This window comes from Vanessa atalanta, chromosome 3 (assembly GCF_905147765.1).
Source record: "Vanessa atalanta chromosome 3, ilVanAtal1.2, whole genome shotgun sequence".
NCBI lineage: Eukaryota > Metazoa > Arthropoda > Insecta > Lepidoptera > Nymphalidae > Vanessa > Vanessa atalanta.
Genome location: NC_061873.1, coordinates 612557 through 626645, shown reverse-complemented (window position 1 = coordinate 626645; position 14089 = coordinate 612557).

Sequence of the window (14089 nt, the reverse complement as noted above, 5' to 3'; positions counted from 1 at the left end):
AAAATGAAGATGGTAGTTCACTAATATTATTTATTTTAAATACCTGTTATGCAAGAGGCTTGAAATTGCACCCCTTAATAAAGCGACGTAAATAACTTTATTTACGATGCTAGTTCACAATGATTAATAAACATCCCTGTTTACTTTACAACTTCCTTCTACAGACTGATCAAAAAAGCTCCCAAATTTCCTATCCATTGATAGTTATGTAGAATTGCTCCATATCTGGTCCAATACTCAGGCCGCGATGGATATTGAAGGCCTATTTTCTGTTAAATCGTCGCCGTGTTCATGATATATTTGTGGTACAGCAGCCACGCCTATTGTTATCAACTTAAAATCAAGCGGTCTTTTTACGTTGGCACCCCTTTCGACTTCTCTGTTTACGGGAAAACTTTTCGGCCTAAATGAATTCTAGTTTTTCGTTTATAAATAACGCTTCGTTGCAAACTTTGACTGTTACTGCTTTATTCAATCTTTTAAATGAAAAGTAATGCGACGTAAAGTTTAAATTTGATTCTTATTAAAAGTTAAAAAGTGACTTTTTATACGACCGCGGATTTACGCCATAATTTATAAAAGTTGATGGGTCAATACGACTTTTTGTCCTCTTTTCGACGATATTAATTAAATGAGATCATTATAAAACAAATATATGAAATATATATCATACTATGTTTTATTATGGTTTTATCGGTAAACATTGTAAAGGACATGTTCAGTTAAATAATGCTGTCTCTTTCTTTTCGATGTGAGTTGAGTTAAAATTTCCAAAAACTCTTTCTCCTGAGCGTTTACTTCTCGAAAGAAGTTACTATGCTAAATTTTAAGTCAATCGGACAAATAATTTTGGAGATCTCGCAATGAGTGGTATTAATATATATTTAATTAGAACTATAGCTCTGAGTTGGTTTTCGTTGAATTAAATACAGGAAACATAAACATACTTCTGTGTGATTAAAGGTACACGTATGTGTTTGATGAAAAAGAGTTTGCGAGATACCAGTGACACCCCTGCGCCATTCTGGTCTAGATTCGATCAGCGAATTCGACAGTCTCGACCCATCTTTGCGCTGGACGTTTGAAGAGCCGTTTCTCGTGCCTAGAGTCCCCCATTATTTAGGGTCTAACAATATTAATCACGTAGTTTTACTCAGATGGCCCTGCTATATGGTCTATAATTAACATGATCACAATCAGTAGGATAAAGATAAACAAGTTGGAAAACTTCCAAAAAAGGTTAAAACGGAAGTTATCTTGATTCACGGTAAACATCGCGTGTACCTCTATTTAAAATTTAGCAATTAAAAATTGTAAGCCAACAAACAGCGACTGTAAACGAGTCCCAGATGTAAGGAATAAATCGCCGGCTACCGTTTTTCCGGCACTCATATTTTTTTCTTAAATACCATCTCGTTTCGAGGAATCGTTAATTTTGTTCTGGTAAAACAGACCTTGGCAATTAGCCATTAGGCTCTTTAATTTGGTCTAGTTAAATAAAGTTAAGAGCTAGTACATAAATATAGGCTGACGTTAAATGCGTCTATGTACAATGTAACTAATGTAGAAATTTACGATTTGATTTGGTGCATTCGCCTGCAGTTTTTTTACGACAGACGAACATTATATGCTCGAATCTCTCTCACTGATATAATATTACAATTGGATCATTACAGGCTGCGCACTGTAATGCTGAGATCTTCTCCTGTTTATGTAATGCTCGAATCTGAACTGTAACAATACACGCGAATACTCCCAGTGAGGGTCCTTATGTACCTGATGTTCAAATTGAATTTTCGTATCCATTTCATTTGTGTTTATGTTTCATCTTGTATTCAGAGCTGAAGGAAAATCTGCGTATTTTAAATGTTTTGTCACATGTGTATCTGACCGCATCGGAGCTGCTTAGTGGAATAAGTACCAAATCTTCCTCAAAAGGGGGGGGGGGGGAGGTGGGTTTAGATTTTAGTTGAACAATTACTTTACTTATTTCGATTATAATTAAATATGATATAATTTATCTGTTGTATTATTTTGTACTATGTAGGTTTTATATGTGAGATGATATACATATACGATTATAAGCGACGCAAAGTCCGACAGTTTATTGCCACTAGTTTAGCGGAGTTCGCTGCGGTGAGTTGCGAGTTTATTCTTACAGAATATAGAACTTTTAATATCAGAATTTTCTCACGGTAATTATATAGAGCAGATATTACAAATACATCGGTGAAACTTATATGTACTCATAAAAAAATCTGCCAAAATATTTAAATAATTTAACCGCACATATACCGCATCGCTATCAGCATACCCTACTTAAAAACATACCGGTAGTTATATTCCATAAATAACATTAAACGCTTGGTTATAAATAACATAGTTGATACATTTGTACATATGTATTACATAGTTTATGAGGGTGTCTGTCGGAACGTGCTCGCGTGCGATGCTCTGCTATCGCGTAATATCTACCACCATTATACCGTTACGCCTACCACCATAAACCACAAACATAAATCGATGTTTTATCAAATACACTATGCATTGCCGTCTATATTTTAATATTTTGTTTAGGAATGTTGACGTTTCTATAGTTAGCGAGCGATGTAAAAATATTTTTTGAGACTGCGTATTGAATGTTTTGAAGTCATTCTTAATACTGGTTTAGTGTTTCGCGTTTTAAGTTGTACAAATTATATCACGTCATCTATTTTTGTTTGTTATTCATTGCTTGTTTTTTTTTCGGTTGTTAAAATACATTTAATGAATTATGAATTTTAATATTTACCCTATGGGTTTTTCGTTCGTTATGGGAACTTGTTTGTAAAATCGGCTAAAGACATGCGAAACTAACAAAGTGGAGTGTGTTCCCTTTTATTATTTCGTTATTTATAGAAACTAGACCTAACTATTAATATTATAAGGAGTATTAATCGCTATTTATTTTTTAAGAACTTATGTGTTACTACGAACATTTACAACACAATTTCAAAAACAAACCTCAAAGAATATTCAACTACGCGTTATATATTGTGCAATGCGTGCGTCAAGCACAGGTGAACACTCGGTGCACGCACGTTACGTCCTAAATAAGCCTTAACTTTCTATTTCATAGTCTGCTAGTAAGTCGAGGCAAACCGACGGCTGAAAATACAGGTCAAGTCACACCTGATGTTTACAGACATTTACGTGAATTAAGATAACAGATTAGGGAACATACTAGTAATCGAATTAATTAAAGCAAATGTTTAACGCGAATATGAAAGCGTAATGAAAAAAAGTAATTACTTTCTTACCGGTTCTTCTCGGTAGAATCTACTTTCTGAAACAGTGGTAGCTTAAAATTTAATTCAACTCTGAAACTTTTGATTGATAATTATTTATTTACCCTACAGATAGGCATACTTAGGCATTTTTAAAAAATATAATATAAAACGTATTTTAGGAGTTAAAAAAGCGTAGTGAGACATTTTAAAATATATGTATTTATATCATGCATGAAATATTCGCCTACTTTTGTAAGTCCCGCGCCGCATCGTATTTATTGGACTTATGTCGGCAATCAAGAAAAAATCCAAAAATTGTAAATTAAAATAAGGAAATTCATCACTTTAAGGGTTAAAAATTAAGACGATACTAGCTCAAAAAGGTCTAAATAAAATAAACGACCTTCGGATCGCTTTACTCGTACACTGTTAAACTCGCATAATAAAATAACTAATAAAATTTGGTAGTTTTGCACAAAGCAAGCAATGAACCGAATGAAATAGAATCTTACAAATTACCTTAAAGCACACACCGTCTCAGAGTTCAGCAACAAATACATCATTCGTTATCTCACCCTTGCATTACACCGCTCCTAATAGATATGTTCAACTTTACTTACTAGGTCACGTGATCACTGTAAACGTTTAAAATGTATGATACAGTGGATCAGATAATGTAGTATCTGTGGTTGTAGATCATATTTATGATATTTTTATGTACGAATTATATTCTTTACTATTTAAAATTAAATAATGATGTAAAGACAAACTTATCTGTGCAAGTGTGTGTGTCTCCTGTGCCTGTTACCCTGGCTCACTCACCTTTCAAACACGAACTCGACAATAATGAGTACTACTGTTTGGCGGTAGAATATCTGATGAGTCGGTGGTACCTACCTAGACGGGCTATCATTTTGAATTCAAATCGATAGCGTTTGCAAGCGTGTTAGATAAATTCACTGGCTATTATATATTTCCTAGATAAAGTTGTAAAGTTGGGTTTTAATAGTTTTAAGTTTATTTTACACATTGTTCAATCAATCACGAAGGAAACTTTAACTTAACTATCTAAGTTTCTGTAACAAAGTTCAGCTCTAAGCTAGTTTTAACTGGCTACTATTTATGGTTTAAAAAATTATATACGATGAACTCTTATTACAAGAAAAAGAAAACTACTTTGGCTCCAAAGAGCTTATCTCAACCACTTATTACAAAATAAGTTTTAAAAAAAATTAAAGATGTTTTTTTTATTAAATTAAAATTGATTAAAATTTATATGTTTTTTATTTAATAATGGGATTGAAACAAATAAAATAAAACAAAAAGGGTAACATCCTGTAAAATATAAAAATTCCGTTAGTGTACCACTGCTGGTAATGAGTACAAGAGCAAAAGAGTTAAGGAAAAAGTTTTCTGTATATTATAACGCATATGGTATGGTGTGAGAGTTCATTCAACATTTGTTTGGGTTTCCTTACGAGGTTTGCTTTGACTGATGACTATAATATAATTATTAAGAATAAATTAAACACGTGATAATACGGTAGGATTTGCTCGGGTTTGAATACGCGACCTTCGTTGAAGATTTGTGTTTTCAGCCACTGGAACATCTCATTATAAAACAACGCTGTTTTGCTATTACAGACACTACATCAAATCCATATAAACGTTATTCAATAGGCTCTTAGAATCAGTTTTAAATTCTTATTTCTGAGATTGAACTAAATTTAACCCGGCAAGAAACTCACTGGTTAATCAATACCGACATTAAGTTATATACTTATGATAACTAAACATAATTCAATTATTATTTAGTCTACATGATAATTAAACAGCTACCGAAACTGTGCTAAACATTGATGTATTTTAAAATAAAATTTCAATTTATGAATTGGAAAAGCAAAAGCAAACGCCTTTCTTTCTTGTATTATTAAAATATCTCGTAATAATTCTAAATTTATTTAATTTCAGAATCGTTTTAAATTTATTTGTTACTAGCTAAACCTGCGGCTGTACTCGTGGAAATCAGCGTGTAACGTTTATTTTACATATTTAAAAATATATTTAAATTAAATAATTTTTAAATGTAGCGTTAGCTTAGTGAACACTGTTGGAATGCATCGCAAATAATGGATCCCACGGCACGCACTTCTGACTTTCCGAGGTCTTACATTTAAATAGCACTGGACCAGCGTGGTGTACTATGGTCTTATTTTTCCAATACTGAGAAGTTTTCTAGTAGACAACGTTGCGGATATATTAAATTTTTAACTTTCCCGTTTATAAAATTAGTATAGATTTTGTAATCATTCTCAATAGCCTTCATAAACATACATTTTCATCTTCAAATTTGAGGTCATCATCTTCATTTTAAGTCCTTTGATTAAATTAAAAAATCCCAGTATTATTTAACCGTGCAAAATTTCAAAATCGGTCGGACAGACATATTGACATAGATACAGATAGAGTTACCTACGCATTTATAGCATTAGCTTAAACTAATAATTATACGGACTAATACTGTACAAATTATCTGTTATAGTTCTGGCAGCGTTCAATTAGAAGTTTCGAGGCCGCCAATTTTCTCTCCGACTTCGTTAATATTATACATATATATATTTGTAATTAATATTAAAACGATTCAAAGCAATTCCATGCAGCGTTCTGTGCGAACACTAGATTTTTTTTCAACATGTTGCCTATGGTAAGTGGTCACCACTGAAATATTTGGTACAGTAATGCGCCGCATATCACTAATGCGCCATCTTAGGACTAATTTGTCATGTCCCTTGCGCCTGTTTATTTAGCTTGTTGTTAGTTAAACTGACTAACTCGCCATTCAAATCGGAACATAACATCAGTACATACAAGTATTGCTGTTTGGGGTTAGAAAAAGTGATGAGTGAAAAATGAAATCAAATCGAACGATTATCATCATTTAACGAACTTAATGTTTACGCTTATAATTAGTTCATCAAAAATAATATAATATACATTATTAAATAAAGTAGTAATATTAGTATGATCTTATCAAATGACTATTACGTTTCTCTATGTTATTCCAATCCAAGCTTTTATTTTATGGAAAAAAGAAACATTAATATCAAAATATTTCGATTCCCGGCCGAGTCGATGTAGAAAAAGTTCATTAGTTTTCTATGTTGTCTTGGGTCTGGGTGCTTGTGGTACCGTTGTTACTTCTGATTTCCCATAACACAAGTGCTTTAGCTACTTACCATTGGGATCAGAGTAATGTATGTGATGTTATCCAATATTTATTTATTTAAATTACCTTTATATACATATATGTTTGTAGTATAAGGTCATCATTAAATTAGAATTAAAACTAGCATTACTTCGGAAGGTAAATTTCAAGACGACTGTTTAAAAACTCAGTTGCGTTCTTAAATCATTGTCGGCGAGATTGAAAACAAATCTCATCAATAACTAAAAAGGCGATTTAAGAATCTTTTAATTTGTCCTATAACACAATAAGTCTTTTAACGAGAACATTGAATTGTCAGTCACGACCCCGTTACAGTTTACTTATACGTATATAGATTATTTGTTTAGCGGGAGCCGAGTCCGAACGAAATTTAATTATATATTTCCTCAGCGACGTCTATAACTTATTTACCTTCTAATTGAATCAGGTGTTTTGGGGAAATAATGAATTCAGCTCTTTGTTTTGCGAGCTGACAAATTGTTTCTTTCCGACGTTATTGTTTTTGAGTCTTACAGTCAATCAACGAGATGGTAAGTGACTTTTCCTTTTAGATCCTTTGTCGGCTTGTCTGAATAAATAGTTAATGTTTAACGACATGGCTGGTTTGTGCTTTTGGATTGTTACTTATTAAACGTACATTTAAATATTTATCATTTGATTTACAATATAACTGTCTCGCTCTCTGGTCTTTTTTTTTTTTATTTTTTTTTTTATTGGACAACATCACATACATTACTCTGATCCCAATGTAAGTAGCTAAAGCACTCGTGTTATGGAAATCAGAAGTAACGACGGTACCACAAACACCCAGACCCAAGACAACATAGAAAAATAATGAACTTTTCTACATCGACTCGGCCGGGAATCGAACCCGGGACCTCGGAGTGGCGTACCCATGAAAACCGGTGTACATGCTACTCGACCACGGAGGTCGTCTATTAAATATCTTTATGTAAATATGGTTTGTAGTTCTATCGTAGAGCAATACTCTGTGAAAGAAGGATGGTTTGGTTTTAAACGCTCCATCGAAATTTTATTATATGGTTAAATATTGTTTATACATACAATAAAATTGGAGTGTCTGTTTGTATTATTAAAATAACCTATTTTTACTAAATGCATATGTATGTATACACGGTACATATACCAAAATAACATTTTTTACAATTTTTGTCTGTCTGTCTGTCTGTTTGTTCCGGCTAATCTCTGGAACGACTGAACCGATTTCGACGGAACTTTCACTGGCAGATAGCGGATGTAATAAGGAGTAACTTAGGCTACTTTTATTTCAGAATTATATACAGAATAAAAATAAAATCTCGCTACAATATCCAAATAACTTAAATTCAAACAACGCGCACGAAGTCGCGGGCACAGCTAGTTTAAAATATATTTCCTTGGTGGTAGGGCTTTGTGCAAGTCTGGAGAGGTACCCCTCATCGTATATTCTATCACAAAAGACTTAAGTATCTACCGATTACATAAAAATATGTATTTTTTTTGCCGATTTACGTCTTCTATAACATTTTAACCGAGCTGAAAGTACGTTCCTCGTCAATTGTAGTTCATTAACAATTGACCAAATGAATTAATCTAATTTTACGAAAAACAAACTATAATTATAGCATTTGCTCAATGTAAAGATTCTAACTTTATAAACATGGCGTAATACGTGTTGAATATGGCTGGTTGTTTAGTCATGGTCACGCTGATCAATTAATGCATGGTCACAGCACCACTGATGGTCCCCGATGTGGGCCTGCGACCAGGTGTCGGCGACAATGTGACTCGTTACTGTCATTATGCACGCCGCATCGACGACTAGACGCTGCACTCGTATTCGTTATTCGGACGATGAGAGTGCCACCTTATCGCTTCATATTACATATTATACGGAACCTAGTGTACACAAACAGTTATTTTTGTGTGTGTGGGTGTGTGTGTGTGTATTTAGGTGTTGCACTGACAACCTGTGTGCAATATTTCACGATGAGCGGCTTAGTACTTAATCGTGCATGCGTAATATAAAAACAATTAAACTTTGGCCACAAATAATATAAGTTAGGCTACGAATTCAAAAGTAGACATTTAAAAAAATCTATTATATTTTTGTATAAAAGCGAAATACCACTGACTGATTAATCACAAAATTTCAGAAACTATAACTACTACAAACTTGAAATTTGACAGGTAGGTTTCTTATAGGGTGTAGACATCCGCTAAGAACTAAGGATTTTATGAAATTCTACCATTTTAGGGGATAAAGCGGAACATGGAAATTTGTATGAAAGTCCTATGTTTTTGAAGTATGAGACTTGAAATTTAAAATGTATGATTCATAGATGGTGTGGGAGTGTATTAGTAATGTATCTTTAGAAATCGACCCCTTTTTGGGTTTAAACAGGGGATAGTTTGTAAGTCCAATATTATGTACAAAATATGAACAAAAAAATAACAAAAAACAAGTTTAAATAATGTTTTATAAAGATGTATAATAGAAAAAGAGGGAAAGGTCGGCTTCTTTTGCTCATGTGACGATATCTGCCAGTTCACTCTATTGAATGCCGCTTAAAAGAACATCGTACCAATAATAAACAATTTATAAACCATAAATCAGTGCACTGTATAGTGGCATGTGTTGTGTTATCGTTTGTCAGTTGCGGGATTTAGCGGCAAACAGGTCGCCATACAAATGCTAAAGCGTTGTTATCGACGCGTCTCGGGGGCCGAGCCGGGCCGCCGTGCACTTCATTATGTCACCCCGCAGTCATGCTGGTCAAACACCGTCTATACGGAGCTATACGTGACAGTTTATCTGCATTAAGCAGATATATATATATATATATATATATATATATATATATATATATATATCTATATATATATATAAGAAATATATATAGAAGAAGAGCCGAATAAAGTAATAATCATTTATATTTATAATACGAATATAACTCCAAGATAGAAGAAACTTGAAACTTACCGCAGAACAAAGGCATGAAATGTCAAAAGGTGATATGAGACATTTGCTATAATAATTATGAGATTTATAGGATACACGTATCAAAATGGCGTATCACCAGTAAGTCGCTTGTGAACGTGTTCCGAGTGAGATGCGATAATGTTATTCATGTTTTTTACACTACATTACATTTAGAATTAGTTAAACTTTTGCTTGTTAATAATAGCAGTAGCATTATAACCTGGCACTTGATAGCACTATGACCAGTAGGAAGGCAGCCTTTCAAGATTGAGACTCCCGCAAGAATGTAGGTGAGCCATAATTTCATTTAACAGAGTTCGTTGCGGGAGTGTGCGACTTTAAAAGTTTACCAGAAATTCACTCGCACTGTAAAGTAGTTTTGCAATTGTGTTCCTATGCAAGTTGAGGGTCGAGTTTCATTTAGAGTTTTGGTAGTTTGCACGTGCCATTTATTGTGAGAAATATATAGTGTTTGTAGTGAAGTCTAAACAAATTTTCTATGTTATATAGAGGAGTCTTCCAAAAGCAGCTTTGTCTTATTTTTTTTACTTGTACGAATGTTGATGTGTTATTGGTACTATAAGATTTACTGTTCCTCTTCTCGTCATGAAAGGGACATCAACCAACTCAACTTATATGAAATTTCTCTGTCTATGCTTGTAATTACAATTAATTTGAAATCAAAACCTCGTTTGATGATGAGTGGGTAGTACCTGCGTCTTTCGAATACCGTCGTAACGGTGGCTCTGAAATTGAAAATCTAATCAAACTATGCTGTATTATCGTAGTATTGTGGATTTTCTAGAATTGTATATAATGTAAAACTACCACTGGGTAGGAATTCCGATTCTATCGAGAAAAACCGGCAAAAAAATCAGTAGTAACTCTTTCCAACATTTGAAATTCCAAGTTATGTCAATCAAATAGAATAACGTTTATGTAATTTATCCTGCTTTAATATCAACAACTACTCCACGCTTTTTTATCATCGATATAATGTGTTGATATTAATATGAAGGATATAAAAATATGATATCAGGAATGAACAGCTTGAAACCGTTACTATTTATCAAGATATATTACTGGTGATGTCATCAACACTTACAAAAGCCACATTGTATTTAATTTACAAAATTAATGTAGGGTTATAAGCTCAAATTGATTAGATACAAAGATATAGCACGGTAAAATTGAATACATGTTTCAAAATTCATAAAATAAGCCGTTCTAATACCAACTTAAATTGTCAGTATAAAACATCTTCATCATTATTCTTGATTTAGTGTCGAGAGTGAAAATCCTGGTACAACCTCCGTTTCGTAATTCGTTTTAATAATATTGTCTTCGTCTAAATACGTGTTGTACGTGATTTCGAGCTCACGTAAGCCCTATTAACAGGTAAAGAGAATACTAATAAAAAATATTCTAAATATATACTAGGATATAATAATAAATAACATAACACTAAATTATGATATATTTAAAGGAAAATAAAATAAATATAATAAAATTAATTTATGTTTAAATTGAATTTTATGGGCCCATGAAGTTCTATTATCCATGAATGATCAAGTGACTACACAAGTTTTATAACAGTATCCGTTAACATTGACCAAAGTTAATAATTTTTACTGGTATCCGGATTTATATATAAATCCTTCAAGAATAGTAAAATCGATAATCGATTATTAATGTGATTATTAATAATCCAATGTGTCGGAGAGAGCAGGAGCTGAGTGTAACTCATTCACCGTTCTAGTGCAGAAACAGACGAAAACTCAATAGTTACTCAAAACTCAATAAGTTACTCTGTTACAACAATTAAATAAAGTAGGTACGTTTATTATAAACCAACCACCCACGCGTTGCTGTGGCTAAGTTGTAGGTACGAATTATATAGTATGATAAGGTTTAGCTAAAAACCTTTTACGCTAAATATAATGGTACAAATTTCATGTCAAAATAATCAGCGGTTTTTGTGTGATGTTCGTTAAAATAAAACAGCGATATTTAATGTAGATATAAAAGATACCATTATGTATATAGTTTTATAAAAACAGTTTACTTGGGGGTAGGGCTTTGTGCAAGCAAGCGTGGGTACCATCCGCTCAAATATTCTACCGCCAAGCAGCAATACTTTGTGTTGTTGTGTTCCCGTTAAAAAAATAAGTGCGCCCGTGTGTCTATCGCCCAACGGACATAATATACCATATGTTTAAATGAAGATAAGTAGTTAACGTTCCTATAAACTATTGCTTCAAGTAACGTTAAAAACGCTTGCCAACAAATCAATTTATAGATACATATCTTTAAATCAATCTTTTATATACTAAACTAGTTGTCGCCCGCGGCTTCGCTTGCTTTTTAGGGGGTTGGTTGTCACGTGATAGGTAAAAAAGTAGGCTATGTTCTTCCTTGGAGTTCAAGTTTGGTTTATATGAAATTTTATCAAATTCGGTTCATTGGTTTGGTAGTGAAAGACCGTCAGACAGACAGAGTTGCTTTCACAGATTTTCTGTCAATACTTTTATCCGTTTAGGAGTTCCTTCGTCTGGAGCCAATCCTGTGTGTAGAATGAGGTCAAGCTTACCGTTAAAATGCATCGCATCGAAAATGAACCAACGTGAACCAACTTCTGATGACATTGAATTGAATTAAACTAAAACAATACGCACAGAATAACTAAAGGTAAACATTTTTATTAAGTTAATAATATGTGAGTCGGAAGGAAGAAAAAAGTTTGGAATAAACTTTTAACTGTATATTGTAGGTCAAAGAGGTAAATAGCATTTAAACGGCAGCAGTTATGGAATGAAACGATTTATTATAGCATATATCTTAAAAGCAGTTTCATATTATTTTAATTAAAGAGTTAACCTTTAGTTTGGGTAATGGAAATAGAAATGTAAAATGTTGATATTTTATAATCTTTGATATACCATATTTTAAGTAACGAAACAACTATACACCGTGGTAGCTGTATCAGACTTGATCGGTTAAAATAATAATACTAAAATAAAACAAAATTAAAAACATTAAATGATACACATCATTCCAACAGTTTCATTGACTACAATTCGTTTATATCTTGATATCTTATATGGCAAGAATGTTTGCTTAGAGAAGCATGCAATGAATAGTTTTGCTTAAAATTATACCATCCGATATCTTACCCCTTCTAAACTAGACTTTACAAATAAAATTCTAGTATTTTCATATCTTTGAATTAAATTAAAATATTCCTAAAAATAAATCAAAAAGTTATCGACACATTTAACTCCTAAACCAACAAAACAACGTGTATGCTTAGTATACATAAATTAAACTTAAACGTTCAATCAGTTTATGCTATGACCCTTCAAGATCTACCGATATGAGAACTCAGTGTATCCTAATCATTAATTACGAACAAACATAAAACACTTAGGCTCACGCTGATGAGGGACGCACCACTACACGACACTATCAATAACACTGACAGTTACCACTTGATGAGACAGCCTGTCATATAACTCACGATGGTTGTTAAGTTTAATGATTTTCATTTCGATGCTTGTATAATTAATTAATGTTTATTGATTTCATGATAATTGAGTACTTTATATACGAAACATAATATGTATAAAAAAATATTCATATTCATCTCTGATTGTCAAAGGATTTTCTTTATTTTTTCTTTGGTAACAAGAAAGATTTTTGGAACTTGAAACAATTCATAAAATGTTTTCCTCAATATTTCAATAGTTATCACATGTCGTATACTTTTTTATTGCTCTAGGTCTTCCTAGAGCAATAAAAAAGTTCTGTGTGATTCTGTGTGATTTGGTGTGATTAACCAGCACAAGTTCTAACCTGTGCTGGATTTAGGGAAGGGCATCCGGGGCAACTGCTCTGGGAGAACAGAGATTCCGACGAGTTAACACATGTCTAGATATAGTCAAATTATAATGTTACTATTTATTGTTTAAAATTTTACCGATGCAAGTAAAAAAATCATAGCTTACTGACAGAAATTAAAATATTCAAATTACTTAATTCATAATAAAATTATTAGGGTCTCCACGTCTTTTTTGCTTCAGGGCCACCACTTTATTGTGGCCCCAAGGTCTTTAGACATTTAAATCCGACTCTGGGTAGGTTAAATGGTCCGCTTGATTGTAAGTGGTCAACAGTACCCATAGAGGTTGGCGCTGTAAAACATATTAATCACTCTTTACCTCACCAATCTAGAGAATTAAGATGTTATGTTCCTTGTGGCTGTGATTACACTGTTTGACTTACCCTTCAAACTGGAACACAACCATATTAAGTATTGCTGTTTGGCGGTAGAATATTTGACCTCCCCATACGGCATAAAAGCATGTCGGTTTATTAGCATGAGGTTAATAGACACACCTTGATCATTTACCATCAAAGTTTATAAACAGAATTTATATGTAGACTTTGTTATAATTCACACTGCAAAATATCAATTTCTATATCGGTCATCTGATCGGTATGAATACTCATAAACCCACCTCTGCCGATTTCAACTGGTATTTAGATTTCATTAAAATAATTCAAAAGGTGAAAATTTTCCCGAAGGCGTGGTGTTCTAATAATTTATATAAC